This window comes from Schistocerca piceifrons, chromosome 4 (genome assembly GCF_021461385.2).
Source record: "Schistocerca piceifrons isolate TAMUIC-IGC-003096 chromosome 4, iqSchPice1.1, whole genome shotgun sequence".
Classification (NCBI taxonomy): domain Eukaryota; kingdom Metazoa; phylum Arthropoda; class Insecta; order Orthoptera; family Acrididae; genus Schistocerca; species Schistocerca piceifrons.
Genome location: NC_060141.1, coordinates 575,159,325 through 575,175,294, shown reverse-complemented (window position 1 = coordinate 575,175,294; position 15,970 = coordinate 575,159,325).

Here is a 15,970-nt window from a genome sequence, read left to right as displayed (position 1 = left end):
TAGAACGATGGGTTCGATGACGGTTTGGATGTACCGTGCACTATTCAGTGTCCCCTCGACGATCACCAGTGGTGTACGGCCAGTGTAGGAGATCGCTCCCCACACCATGATGCCGGGTGTTGGCCCTGTGCCTCGGTCGTATGCAGTCCTGATTGTGGCGCTCACCTGCATGGCGCCAAACACGCATACGACCATCATTGGCACCAAGGCAGAAGCGACTCTCATCGCTGAAGACGACACGTCTCCATTCGTCCCTCCACTCACGCCTGCCGCGACACCACTGGAGGCGGGCTGCACGATGTTGGGGCGTGAGCGGAAGACGGCCTAACGGTGTGCGGGACCGTAGCCCAGCTTCATGGAGACGGTTGCGAATGGTCCTCGCCGATACCCCAGGAGCAACAGTGTCCCTAATTTGCTGGGAAGTGGCGGTGCGGTCCCCTACGGCACTGCGTAGGATCCTACGGTCTTGGCGTGCATCCGTGCGTCGCTGCGGTCCGGTCCCTGGTCGACGGGCACGTGCACCTTCCGCCGACCACTGGCGACAACATCGATGTACTGTGGAGACCTCACGCCCCACGTGTTGAGCAATTCGGCGGTACGTCCACCCGGCCTCCCGCATGCCCACTATACGCCGTCGCTCAAAGACCGTCAACTGCGCATACGGTTCACGTCCACGCTGTCGCGGCATGCTACCAGTGTTAAAGACTGCGGTGGAGCTCCGTATGCCACGGCAAACTGGCTGACACTGACGGCGGCGGTGTACAAATGCTGCGCAGCTAGCGCCATTCGACGGCCAACACCGCGGTTCCTGGTGTGTCCGCTGTGCCGTGCGTGTGAGCATTGCTTGTACAGCCCTCTCGCAGTGTCCGGAGCAAGTATGGTGGGTCTGACACACCGGTGTCAATGTGTTCTTTTTTCCATTTCCAGTAGTGTATTAGAAAACGTTTTACTTGATGCATAAAAAGTAAAACACCATGTTTTTTGGATTCGCATGTCCTTTCGATTTGCAGTTGTTCTCAAAAGATTGTAAGAAAACTATTGGTTAAAGATATTTCGGTATTTCAGACTGCAAGTCCTAGATCACATCCTGATGATAGGTGGGTTATCTTTTAGTCACTAGTCATATTAATTGCGATGCTTCGAAGTCGAGTAACTCATTGCCTGTTATTCGAAGAATTTGCAGCGAATTAAGAGTGCAATTGCGACTGCAGTTGGACTCTTGCAAAATAATTCGGCCGTCTGAAATTGTAGACACAATGCGAAATGCGTCCGTCAACCATCTGTAGTAGTATTTCGAAATCCCGTGTATTCACCCGCAATAAAATTCTGAATCCCATTCAAGAAGACCGTGCTCATTTCTTTATGACCTGTAAAAGACCTAAATCTCTTCCTCGCCAGTGGAGTTTCTTTTATCAGTCTTCTGTATAATCTGAAAGTGGCCAAACCAATAATATCTTTCATGCCACAACGTAGGAAATCGTTTTCGCATATTCGAGTATCTTTGACTTCAGGAAAGCAGAAAGCTTAAAGTTTAACCATCTGCTGTGCTGCTGCAAAACTTCCTTTATATAAACGAAATACAGCTGCATCCCATGCTGCGTTTTATTCTACGCATAAATAATTAAAAACCACAGGATTTTGCCTCACAGGTGTTTTTTGGCTGTGCAGCTGTTCTGAAACGAATTCTAACCAATTGGATATCACTTAGGCGGCTTGTATATGTCCCTAATCAGTTATCAAACTGCGGAAAAGGAAGCTACGTGTTACGTGGAATCCGAGCCACGTTTCATGTCTACCAAATCTCCACATCTTTGAGAGGTGAATGATATGTTAAAAGGCAGAGCGAAAAAGTGTGACTCAGACAGGATTCGATCCTACAACCTTTCGGTTTCTAGCCAAACGCTGTACCACTTTTCCCCCCTTCTATTTCTTCATCAGTACGCTCGTCATTTGGTGTGGGTAGATGTCACATGACACCTCTTAAAGTTCATCGCTGGAAATATAATTTAGTTTTTTTACTATTCTTTTATTTTTTTACACTACTGTAACGGCAACCACTAGGCCATCACAACAGATACGAATTTCGTCACGCACTCTTTTGCCTCATGCCACCGCTCCTCTCCCGAGTTATGGCAGTGATTCTTTAGGTAGCAGTGGCATCTTTTCTGATCTTTAATTAAATTCAGCACAATTCAGGCAGTTTGTACGAAATATTTATCAATTACATACAAAAACATTCCTCGAAATCAGTGTCCCTATCAGAGAAAACTGGATCAAAATCCCTACTGCTGTTCCTGAGATTGGCCTGAACTTATAGGCAGAAGCGAGGAGGAAACTTAAATTTATATATAGAGAGAGACTAATTAGAACATTGTCGTTGGAACAATATTGTTGGAATAAAACAAATTACCAGTATTGAGGTATTTCAACCTTTTTCAGTGACTGTGAGTCCTCTGTTGCTTCAAAATTCTTTGCTAAGAAATTGTCGAAAAGTATACTGGTTTAAGGCAGCTATTCCCCCACAAAATCTATCATATCACTGCAAATAAGAGTTGGTTCTGACGTACGTGTTAGAGAAGTTGGGAATAAATGCTAAAAGGGAAACCAAATATGAAAACTTGACCAGCACGTAGAAAGCTGATAAAGTTAATGAAAGGGCCAGTCAGATATAAACGAGACTGACTACATAACGAGCATGGCGCGGACATTGGACATTGTACCCTCTCTCGCATTTCCGTCAGTGTTACGAAAATATTTCAGTAATTCTTTCTTTCACAAAAATTTTTAATTATCATTTTTGAAATATTTAAGTAAAAATTTTAATTAGAAGGAAGTAAAGTGACTAAGAACATAAAAGTTAAAAGACAAAAAAGCTGTAATACCGTACTTTGTTTTTGCCTATATATGCACGTAACTATCATGCCATACCGATTACTATTCCGATTCCTGTCCTGTGGTTACTGTTATTACTGTTGTTGCAATTGCTACTGTTGCGTGTTGTGTAGAGTGAAGTACTGAAATATAGCCAGTTACTTTAAAAATTGAACCGATCGTTGTATAAAAGTATTATCTTTGCCAAGTGGGAGTAATTTTCATCATCTGAAAATATAGTTTGAGACTTGAATTTATTTTAAGAGAGAGAAAGATAGATTCTTTGTGATTAGAACTGAAGATTTCTGATATTTATCGTTAAATGAAACTGCCAAGTGAAAAGTAAAAGGTAAAATGGACTGCATTTTAGTGTGAATATCTACAAAAGTTAACAATATCGATATCGACATTCGAGTGTTAGTAAAAAGCGCAGTCTAATACATGCAGTAACGACACTCTCTGGAGCGAAAGTTGGTACCGTTTGACAACTGGGGTGGCACTAGCGCTCCAAGCGATGAGAAAGCTCACCGTCATAAACGTCATGAGGATAATATTTGTTTTTAATTATTTTCTACTTAGTTAACGACACTGTTGTTATATTTTTGCGTTCCTCGCTTTAGTAAAGTATCAAGAGACATGAATTATCATGAAATACACTATAAACAGCCGAATCACACTGATTCGTTTGCAATGCTACACCTTGTTCATGAAGAAATACTTTAGAATATGTGTATATTTGCAGCTTATTCCACTGAGCGCAAGTACAACCACATATTTCATGCACTTGTCTGTTAATTTTGTCTTAGGCACTTTCCTCGGCACTTACAACTTTTTTTATGGAATATAATGATTCACCCATTCTTAAACTTTTTTTCATAGTTCCACACAACTTCTTCCTGTTTTCTCGTTTGATCTGTGTTCAGTTTTTCAAGGCCTATCCAGTGCGCCAACTTACAACTAAATCTGAGGGGGGTGCGATGGGGAGGTTCCCTTGTTAGAAAGAAAACAAGATACAAAGGATAAAGTAAAAAGGCGTTATTTTTTGCCTTCTAAATATTGTCTGAAGTATTAAATGCCGTTTAGGTAAAAAACATTTGCCTTTCCCTATTTATTACACGGGTAGCTGATTGTGACAAACTAGTAGAATAACAAAGGAAACTCTAAAATGAGATGTCACTTACTTACGAACTACTTCTTGTTGACTCTTCGAGGCAGATGTTACGGTTGAATTAAAGTGTATCTGTTCCAAGTTATGAAGTAATTATTATCTGTAGTCCCACTAAAGCAAATACAAGTCAGTCAGTGGTGAAATGTTGACGCCATTTCTTAACTAGAATAGAACTGTTTTTCTTTCCACAGCAACAGCTGCAAGTGAGATTTCAAATCTTTCCAGGGCTACGCGCGGTTCTATAGAGATACTTCTTTGCAGGATCTCCACATAAAGAAGAAAATTAACGTAGGCCGAGTTACGTTAAAGGTAAATTAACGCGCGATACGTCGGATAACATATCAAATATGAGTGTTCTGACTACGCTCCAAACACATAAGGAGAGGGTCAAAGCATTTCAGTAAGTATATGTTTTCTCAAGCAAGTAAATGTAGATGTTTTGAAATTTTTAGATGACACTTGTCCTATTGTTTCTGTTCTATGAGTGTGGAGAATTTATCATCCGATCTTTGTCAAGAACAGCCACTACGATGACCTTTTTTTTGTTATTAATAAACTCTCATGAATTTTGTGCCTACATTCTTACATACTTGAACCGTGATTTATTTTCAAAGAATATTCTTAAGAATTTATTTCATTTACTAGCGATTCATCAAGAGCATTAACACATTTAATCACACTATGTAAGGATGGAAGTAGTTGCTAGGGAGTAACTGATGAAACCATAACCAAATTCCTTTTAATAAATGGGAATTTTATTCACTTTAATAGTGCCTAAAAGCATTTTTTTTAAAGAAACAGTTTTAAATTATAAACAGAAAGCACCCTCTAAATATCAAGTTACAATTTGTTCAGAGTCAGAAAGAAACAAGTTTTGACTGTATGAGCTTTCGGGCAGAGAACCTTGCCGCTCCCTTTTGACACAGCCGTAGTTACGACCGCTCACAACAGCCTCTGTAAGACTACACTGGTGCAAATCTGCAACCCATCAGATTACTGTAAACTAAAAGTTTTAACAATTTATTCAAGCACACAAACTATGCACTCCCATAGGAGGGATGAAATGATACAAAACACTAAAAATTAAAATATTAACTTTGCCATCGAAGGTGCAACTTGGTTTTAACTTCTAAGAAAGTTTTACAGTGAAAGGGTGGCAACTTTATATACTAAAATGATCATGTAAATAAAAGCCCATGAAATACAATCTTATATAGAATTCTCCAAGTTTGGCCAAACAAGTTAAGATGCTCTACAGTACATAGATACAGCCTCTCAAGATGATAGGCAAGATCAAAACATGTTTCAGGAATTAGACCGTTACACTCCAAGCAATAAATTCGTTAACACACCAAATCCGACAAATATGACAGAGGCAGCTACGAACGACAGACAGACACTAACTGCCTAACAAATGCGGACGAGAGACAGACTAGCGAGCTGGGGACGAGAGACTGACCCAGACTGCCCTTTGGCGAGCTCATAGCGCCCCTTAAATCCACGTGAACAGGCAACCTTTCCCCTTTCCCACCAGAGGGAAACACCAAAGCTGCGATTGCCACAGCGGCGCCACCGCCAGAAAAGGAGGGCGACTGCTTCACACTATGCGCTGCGGAGCGCTCTTCAAAACAGCAACTTTCAGCACGGCTCAATACTGGTGACAGATGAGGCTCAGTACAGGAATAAAACTCCAGGGGCACTGCAGTATAACTACTTACCACGAGTAGTCGATTGAAACTCAGTCGTGTAAAAAGGGGCTTAAGCATCATACACTCTACCACAGCTTTAATGTGTGACGGACATTAAATTGTATCTCCTCCAAATTTCGAAGAAATTGTGATCTGAACATCCATTGAAACAAATACATGACAGCCAGTGGTAACTTGTTGGGTATTTGCATCTCCTACAAAAATCAGTAAGTCAGAACAATAAAACTCCTTGAGGGTATTTTGGTTCTGTCGTTGTATCTGCAAAAATGAGTGATTTTTTTCACCAGATGCGTTTCCCGTTATTGAGGTAAAGCATCATAAGTGGTCTGTAATTAAATTATTTACATTTTGATTTGCTTAAAGATCGAAAAACAGTTCGTTACGAATATGTTGATTTGCACTTAAGGTGACTCGCTCAATTTTTCGCTTAGATCGGGAAATACCGTCTGCTAGTACATCGTTGCTTTACTGAGCTAGGAGAATTGGAACCTGACTGCCCTCAAATGGATTCTATTGGAGATGGCTACGTGGACTATTAATTGCTGTGCTAATAATGAGTTTGTGTGATTAATTACGGACTTTCTTGTATTATTCTTAAATCGTCAAATTTTCTCGCTCAAATCAGCACTACTCGTTAAGGCTTTGTGATCTTTAACTTTGTTCTGTTGTTATTCTGAAATAATGAAACCTACACACGTAGTGACACAGGAATACATCAAGCGTGTAAAGAAGTAAGTATTGTATACATCAAAAAACAATAAATAAACGCGTTGTCGAGCTGATTTAACACCCTGCCATGGTCAGTACTAAGTTTAGGAACAATGGATTACAATACAGGGTCTCCCAAAAGTAATGATTCATTTTCATGAAGCACATGTTTAATACAGAAGACATATTTCTATACAACAAAGGCACACACAAGGCATTAGCAATCAACAAATTTCAAGATGGCCATCCTGAATGTTAAAACAAAGAGACTGTTTTTCCGCCGTAGTCCAGAGAAAGTTCCGTAGTTCAGGCATTGCCAAGCATTTTTCGTCGCGCCTCTTTCTGAAACAATTTTTGCCCCCTCCTATTTTTCTTTCCTTCCTCTGCACTTCCCACAGTTTCGGGCAAAAACAGGCACGGTATCTATTTACTTCTGTCTAATTATTGCAACTATCAGTTACAACAACAATAATGGTGGTAATAATAATAATAATAAGAAGAAGAAGAAGAAGAATTGGTGAGTGTCTATCAAGCACATCAGAATTACATATTTTTTAAAAAATTATCATAGATTTCTAAATATTCAAAGATGGTGAAAGTTAACAATTACAACTATTTTATAAATAACAACGGCTACATTTATAGTTACTGAGAAAATATGAGTATTCACTAAATTTTTTTACACATTAGTTAATTAAAGGTTAACTGTTTCAATCTATATTGCTTTTTTTAATATTTGAAAGATCACAACGTACAAATAACGATAGTAGAATGGTCAACATTTAAATGTCAGTTTAAAAACTCTTATATTCAACCTGACAATCCAGAAAGGAAGTAAATAAGAGTAAAAATGCACACGATTCAAAATCCTGTAATTTTCTGACATTTGAACAGTTAGTGTGATGTGATTGGTACTTCACTTGTGACGCAATCAGATCCAGTCTTACCGAGCGAGGTGGCGCAGTGGTTAGCACACTGGACTCGCATTCAGGAGGACGACGGTTCAATCCCGCGTCTGGCCATCCTGATTTAGGTTTTCCGTGATTTCCCTAAATCGCTCCAGGCAAATGCCGTGATGGTTCCTTTGAAAGGGCACGGCCGACTTCCTTCCCCGTCCTTCCCTAAACCGATGAGACCGATGACCTAGCAGTTTGGTCTCTTCCCTCAAAACAGCCCAGCCCCCAGATCCAGTCTTGGCTGGACATTTGAAACTGCACCTCACAGATCCCCTTCCAGTTGCAGTCGAGACCGATGTTTCGTCTTCGTTAACGCCACTGCGGTAAATGGTGACTCTTATAAGTAAGTTGGTGCTAAGGGTAATAACACCTCTATTGTCCTTCTTGCTAAATTGGGGTATTCGTTCCGAGTCTTATATTATTCCGAGTCTTATTATTATTATGTTTATTATTTTATTATTATTATGGTTACAGTTAATTTCCGTTAAATTTCAGTTACACTATAAATCACCGAAATCTAAAGGCTGTAAACGCAACTAAATACTACCGTCATCCGGGGTACTGCTTTGCCGTGTGAGATGCACATCAGACTGGATTGACGGAGGACATCGAAAAAGTTGAAAGAAGGGCAGCTTGTTTTGTCTTATGGCGAAATAAGAAAGAGAGTGCCACGAATATGATACACGAATTGAAGTGGCAATCATTAAACCAAAAGCGTTTTTCGCTGCGGCAGGACTACTTTCGGGCCGAAACCCACATTCGTATAATCGTGCCAGATAGTGCAAACGTTATTTCCAAAAATACAAAAACCATGTTCAAAATGCCCCTATACAACTATTACAGATTATTACAGCATGCTGTAAATTCGTACAGTTACTTTCGACCGAACTATCAATACAGAAGGAAAGTATAAAGTAAAGTACAGAGTTCATATTAGTTCAAGTTATTGAATTGCTGTGTAGTCATATGAAACGCGTATATCGCACGATCTTATGCATATATTTACCTCAGTTCCGTTACGTTCCATGAAAATATGGGAGCAGACGTGTCTAAGTAGACATTTACGCTGTTTACAAAGAGATCCGTTATTTAACAAAGAGTAGAGTGTGTCATGTTTTACCAGCCGCATTTTATTAAAGACTGCCAACGCATTAGCCTTTACCTTCCTTTTTATTACTGTAATTTTTTCTGTCCCCTTTATGTACTGTGTCGTTGAATCCATACATATAAAATGGATGTACGTATGTATGTATATATGCTTATACGCTGATCAACCAGAACATTATGACAGTGTATCCTTTGGCACGGATACCAGCGGAGAACAGTCGTGGCATGGAAGCAATGAAGCCTTGGTAGGTCGCTGGAGGGAGCTGGCACCACATCTGCACACACAAGTCACCTACTCCCCGTAAATTCAGGGGAGGGAAGCGATGAGCTCTGACGCCACGTTCAGTCACATTACAGATGTGCTCGACTGGGTTCAAATCTGGCGAGTTCGGAGGCCAGCTCGCCAATTGGAATTCGCCACTGTGTTCCACAAGCCACTCCATCACACGCACGGCATTGTGACGTGGCGCATTATCTTTTTGAAAAATGTCCCTGCCGTCGGGAAACATGATCGTCATGAAGGGTGTACGTGGTCTGCAAGTTGTATACGATACTCCTTGGCCATCATGGTGCCTTGCACGAGCTGCACTGGACTAACAGATGCTCACGTGAATGTTCCCCAGGGCATCATAGAGGCGCCGCCAGCACGTCTCCGCCTCGCAGTACAGGTGATCAAGCACCTGTTCCCCTGGAAGACGACGGATTCGCGTCCTGCCTTCGGGATGATGAAGAAGGTATTTGGATTCATCAGACCATGAAACGCTCAGCCACTGCGCCAAAGTTCAGTGCCGATGTTCAAGTGCCCATTTCAGTCGTAGTTGTCGATGCCATGCTGATGACATTGGCACGTGCATAGGTCGTCGGCTGCGAAGGCCCATCGTTAGGAGTGTTTCGTGCACTGTGCGTTCAGACACATTTGCACCCTGTCCAACATTATAAGTGTGACGATAGTTCAGCCACAGTGCGCCGCCTGTCCTCTTTTACCAGTCTGCCCAGTCTACGACGGCCGACATCTGCAATAGGGGTGGCCGCCCAAACCCACGACATCTGGATGTCTGAACACACCCACCGCAGCACTCCTCGAACACCCGACAAATCGTGCAGTTTCCGAAATGCTCGTGCCGAGCCTTCGGGCCATCAAAATATGTCCTCGGTCAATCTCGACAGTTCGCTCACCCGCCATTCTATACACGGACTGCACGCTCATTGATGCTAAATGTACCTTTCGTGTGTCTGACTAGCAATCCTTCCTCGCTAGGTGGCGCTACTGTCGCTTGGACGGGTTCATATCGTTAGTAGATCGGTGGTCATAATGTTCTGGCTGTTCAGTATATGTGTGTATATTCCACATCTCCCCCTAAATCACTGATCGATTGCAACCAAACTTGGTACACGTATCACTTACTGTCTGAAAGAATCGCTGCCGGGTAAGAACGACCTATCTGTCAGAGACGTAATGTTGGTGGTCAAAAAGAAATGTAGGCCACTACTCGCGAATACTCAGATTTTATGCGTCTCGTATTTGTCAACGAGAGTACTTAAAGGTTGGCAGCAAACTTTGCGCATGATTTGAAACATTTAGGAAAATTTTTCTCTACTGCAAGCCCCACGAAATGATTAAAGCAGAAAAGTTGATGGCTTACTACATTTTCCTGATTATGCACTAAAACTGTCGCAGCAGGCATGACCTTTTAATTTATTACTTCTTTCCTAATAACTCGAGTCACAACACACTTCCTGTACAGTAGCTACATATAACACAGGATGTATCTCCAAAATTGTTGTACGATATATATCTCAGGAGATGCAATGTCATGTACTTTGAGCTGCGTGAAAATGAAACTGCAGAGTGAAATTTACTAGAGATCCAGGTGAAATATGTATAAAAATACGTGTGAAATATGTTAAATATATGTGAAATAAATTTTAATGTGTGTACATTGCCAAAACATGTGCAAAAAGCTCATCCTAAATCCCTGAAAAGATATTTGGTACACATATTAGCTACAATAAATACTGTGGACGGAGAGTAAGAACCATAAGCCACCATTGGGGGGGGGGGGGGGGGGGGGGGGGGGGGGTGACAACGTGGTGAGAAAAGGGGGTAGGCGCAGATAGACAGGTGATACAGAACATGGACACAGGAACAGGGAAGGAAGAGGTAGACAGAGAAGAGGAGGGGGGGAAATAAATGAACAGAGAGAGGGAATAGGAGGAGACAGACAAGGTTGGGGGATGAGGAGATGGACAAAGACAGTGAAGAGGATAAGATGGATAGAGGGGGAAGGTGGAGTTGGACAAAGAGAGGGGGAGGAGAAGATGTGATTAGAGGGCGAGAGGAGGAGATGGAAATTGGAAATTTGTGGTAAGATCTTATGGGACCAAACTGCTGAGGTCATCGGTTCCTAAGCTTACACACTACGTAATCTAACTTAAACTAATTTACACTTCATCAGAAAGTAAGGTAATTACCTAAAATGAATATGTCAGATTTGATGATATGTTCTTCATGTAAGGACTATTTATTTTACACTCGTTTACATTAATGTAACACCCATCCCCGAGAGAGGACTCGAACCTCCAACGGGAGGAGCGGCGCGCACCGTGACAACACGCCTCGTACCGCGCGGCTAATCCACGCGGCGAGGGGGAGATGAACAGAGGAAGAAGCAGAGGGGGAAGGAGCAGATGGACAGAAAGGAGCAGGAGAAAATGGAAGAGAGAGGGCTGGAGGAACTGGACAGAGGGGAACGGGGGAAGGAGGAGATGGACTAAAAGAAGATGGGAATTAATGCATACCTGGACAACGCCGAGTACTCAGCTAGTAACTGTATAAAATCATCCAATAAACTTTCTTTTCAAAAATATGTAAAAATCAGCCAACCGGTTGCACAGGTTTTCTATATACCTTGACCAGGTTTCGTCACCTTTAAGGGTGACTTCATCAGAAAGTAAGGTAATTACCTAAAATGAATATGTCAGATTTGATGATATGTTCTTCATGTAAGGACTATTTATTTTACACTCGTTTACATTAATGTAACTTTTATCAGATAAGAATTTAATCTGACATATTCATTTTAGGTAATTACCTTACCTTCTGATGAAGTCACCCTTATAGGTGACGAAACATGGTCAACGTATATAGAAAACCTACGCAACTGGTTGGCTGATTTTTACATATTTTTGTCAAATTTGTGTATACGGTTGCTGCAAACGTCAGCCAAGTTCAAAATTGTACGGTTCTTACCCCCCCCCCCCCCCCCCCCCCCCCAAGTATCAAAGGCTGTCTCAAAGTATAAAGACAGCAGAAAGAAGATCCTAAACACAGGTATGGCCACCTCGTTTAATAAAAAGTGTGAGGAAATGGGACAGCTAACGAGCTACATAAAATCCTATCTTAACATCAAGCAAAGTGCGAAGGAACCCAAGATGCACAAAATTTTAGTGCAGAAAATCATGTCAGACAGAATGCCTCTTGCTATCGTCCTATCTGTGCCACATCGGTGTTCAGCAAGCTCTTGGAATCCATCCTTATCTGGCGCATCCACCACCATCTCCTCGCCGACACCCAATGTGGCTTTCGATCTTCCTTCTCTGCCGATGACCAACTCCTCCACCTCACTCATCTCCTCTCCCTCCAGCTTAAGTCCCATCGCTCCGCCATTTTTGTCTCCCTCGACCTCGAAAAGGCCTACGACCATGTCTGGCATCCCGGTTTAAACTCCAAATCTACACCCTTCCTGTCAACTACATCTGTCTGATGGCCTCCTTCCTTTCCCGCCGCCCCTCCTATGTTACCATCCATAATGCCAATTCCCAAATCTTCTACACCTCTGCAGGTGTGCCCCAGGGGTCTGTCCTCTCCCCTCTCCTCTACCTCCTGTACATGGCAGATATGTCCTCCAGTACACCTCTTGCAATATGCCAATGACACTGCATTCCTCGCCCTCGCTCCTACCCTCCAATGGTCCCAGCCCCTTCTCCAGAATCACCTTGACCTTTTTGCCTCTTGGTGTAACCAGTGGCACCTGAAAATCAATCCTTCCAAGACCCAGGCAATCATCATAGGTCATACCACTCGCTCCTTCCAGCTCCTGGATTTCTCCCTTAACATCTGCACCTGTCCGGTTCGCCTCACCCCCATCCTAACCTACCGTGGCCTCACCATTGACCATCACCTCACCTGGATCCCTCACCTCCGCTCCATCCAATCCGAAGCCCCAACCATCTCCAGCTCCTCAAACTCCTCTCTGGCGGACATGGGGGCTGCACCCCTCTACCATCCTCCACACCTACAAATCCTTAACCCTTCGCATCCTCTGTTATGCCAGTCCTGCCAGGATATCTGCTCCCCCCCCCCCAAATTCTGTAAGTCCCTCCAGATCCTTGAGCGTCATGCACTCCGCCTCGCCTTCCGTATACGCCTCCCGTCCCCCACGCGGATCCTCTGTGACCTTCTCATTCCTTTCCGCCATCTGCTCCTATTCCTCGAACATATCTGCATACTCTACACCTCCCACCGCCTTGATCCCCCTCGCCCCCTGGTTGCTCCTATCCTCTCCCATCCTCGCCCCCTGCCATGCCTTCACTGTTGTGCCCCCCCCTACCTTCTATCTCTACACCCTTCATCTCCTTTCCCAAGGTGGCTTGCATCAACTCCCCCTCCTAAATGATGCCCTCTCTCCCTCCATTTATCCCTCCTATCAACTCTGATCCTCACTCCCCTCTCCTTTCCTCTGTCCTTTCCCTGGGCTCCCTCTTCCCCCCTTCCATTCTGTATTTCTCCCTGCCTAACCTCTTCCTATCTTCCTTCTCCCCCCCCCCCCCCCAAGTCCTTTTGTCTTCCCATCCTCTGCCTTCCCTACTCCCTGTTGCATCTGCCCAGCACCCCCTATCCCTCTTATGGGTGCTCATCCTCCATTGGCTCCTTTCTCCCCTCCCCCCCCCTTCGCTTTTCCTCACCTTCCCCCCTTTTTTATTTTCCCATCATCTGACCAGTTTCCCCCCAACTGCTCTTGGCTGTGGTATGTCATATTTTAGTGCAGTGTTCCAGTGACTGTTCAGTGTTGTTTCGTCTTTTCCCATGTTGCGAGCAGAAACCATGCTGTCACTGGATGTGAATTTTATGTCTTTTGCGAACAGAAACCAGACTATCGCCGTGTTTTTTAATTGTCTATTATTTTACCTGTCTGCTTCATATGTATTTTATTAGCATCATGATACCTTTGTTCTCTGTTTTAACTTCCACGATTTTTTTTCGCCATGTTACCCTTTGTCTTCGATTTTTGTCGTCTGTTTTATATTATATATTATCTTCTCCTTTTTTACAACAAAGTCTGTAGGCTGAAGAGCGGCATACTAAGCTGCTGCCAGCGCGCCCCCTTCAGGGAGAATCGAAATTCAATAAAGAAAAAAAAATATTAATTTTAGGTAATTACCTTACCTTCTGATGAAGTCACCCTTAGAGGTGACGAAACCTGGTCAAGGTATATAGAAAACCCATGCAACCGGTTGGCTGATTTTTACATATTTTTCAAATTTGTGTATACTGTTGCTGCAAAGGTCAGCCATGTTCAAAATTGTACAATAAACTTTTAGCATATTCTGTTGTCGTGTTTTTACATTCCTTGTTGTAGCCAGCCTCCGTCGACACACATACACACACACACACACACACTTTACGACAGTTTTTACTTCTGAGCCGAGCAGAGATTTGCGTGCATGATGGTGACGTCGGTGTTTCTCGCGCATGTCGCCGTGTTTTCGCCGTATCGTCGGCGGCCCCGCGGGTGGCGGGCGGTGATTAGCGGGCTTTACGCAGCGCGAAAAGTCGCCGAGGGCGGGATCGCGGGCAGGCATCGGCTGAGTGGTGGGCGAGCAGCGGCGCTGCTTGACTTGCTAATGTCCGCGATGCGTATCTGGCCGGCCAACCTGTGGCTGGCTGCTCGCCGGGGAAAACCTGGGCATTCCACTGCGCGGCGGGCGGCGGGGTGGCGTCGCAAAGTCTGCGCTATCAGCAGGAAAAAATTAGAGGGCCGTTCGTTCCCAACTCACTCCGCGTCTGCGGGGGCTAGGGCGGAAACTCCGAGACGTCACGGCATTGCGCCTACATGCCACGTAACGGGAAGTAAGAAAAAAAGAGAGAAAAAAAAGGGGGCAATCAGTGGAACGGAAAGAAACATTCCTCCGCTAGGAATCCAGCGGGCGGCGTGCGCGCTGACCCACTTCCAACGTTCCCGCAGCGCAGAAATAGCTCTGTGTGAAGATAAGGAAACGCGGTATGCCGAAGAATTGGCCGAGCTTACCGCGGGGACTCCATAGCTCTCCTTCAGACTTGGCAGTGAACTTGCGTGCGATTGCCTGATGCCGCGATACTCGGCAGGACATTTCTGTGACTACAAACAATTCCTTAGCAGCAAAAAATTGTTTCGAATGGCGTAGCACCAGCACTCGCCTTCCACGAGACCCTAATCATTTTCCCTGCCAGCGTAGCATAGTTTACTCTTACTAGAGCGTTTAAAATGCGTGGCGATGGTAAACTGTCTCCCAAAAGAAACTTTCCATTTTTACGAAACGTAAATGTAATCAGATTTTTTTCACAGGTCTTTGCGATGCTTTTATAGAAGAAATAATAGCCATTGTTTCTGTTGTGACCAGACGAAAATACAATCGTCTCGCGAAAACTGTGGGTCTATGGCTGCTGTGAGAGAAGGCTCATCATGCTAGAACACACGACATATTTGTGGAAGTCCGTTGTTCTCGTGGACATGGGACAGCAGCTGATGACGTAAAAAAACGAACCACCACAGCCCTATTATCAAAGAAATTTATTTAAACGACTACTTTCGGCACAACACTTATGCCATCTTCAGGTCCACTGTAAATTAAAAGAGTACTTTCTTTCCTTGGCCCATGTATCGTAGAATCCATAAAATACGAGGTGTCGTGGATAGCATACATCGGGACTGTGTACTTTACAACGTAGTCTCATCACTGATGGGGGTGACAACACCTTCCGGAGTATACAGCCTGATGTGTGATGTGTTGCCACCAATTCTACGATACATGGACCAAGGGCGAAAGTACTCTTTTGGTTTGTAGTGGACTTCAAGATGGCGTAGTGTTTGAGCCGAAATTTCTCATTTAAAATAAATTTCCTTGATAATGTGGCTGCGGTGCGTCTTTTGCCTCATCAAACTTGAAACAGTTCACATTATTACATAAATGAATCAAAGATGTACTTTGATATACTTCTTTTCCAAGGGATTGCTTGGTAAGTTACACTTGTTATTGAATATTAAAGCATTGTATGATGCACAAATTACCAAACTGTTCTCTTGGAGTACAATGTTCTACATTTAAATGAACAAGTCCGTTAGAAACTTTAACTATCACATTCGTTCCATCCTATGATGCTGATTCCTTCAGACGAAGTCACGAACTAGCGC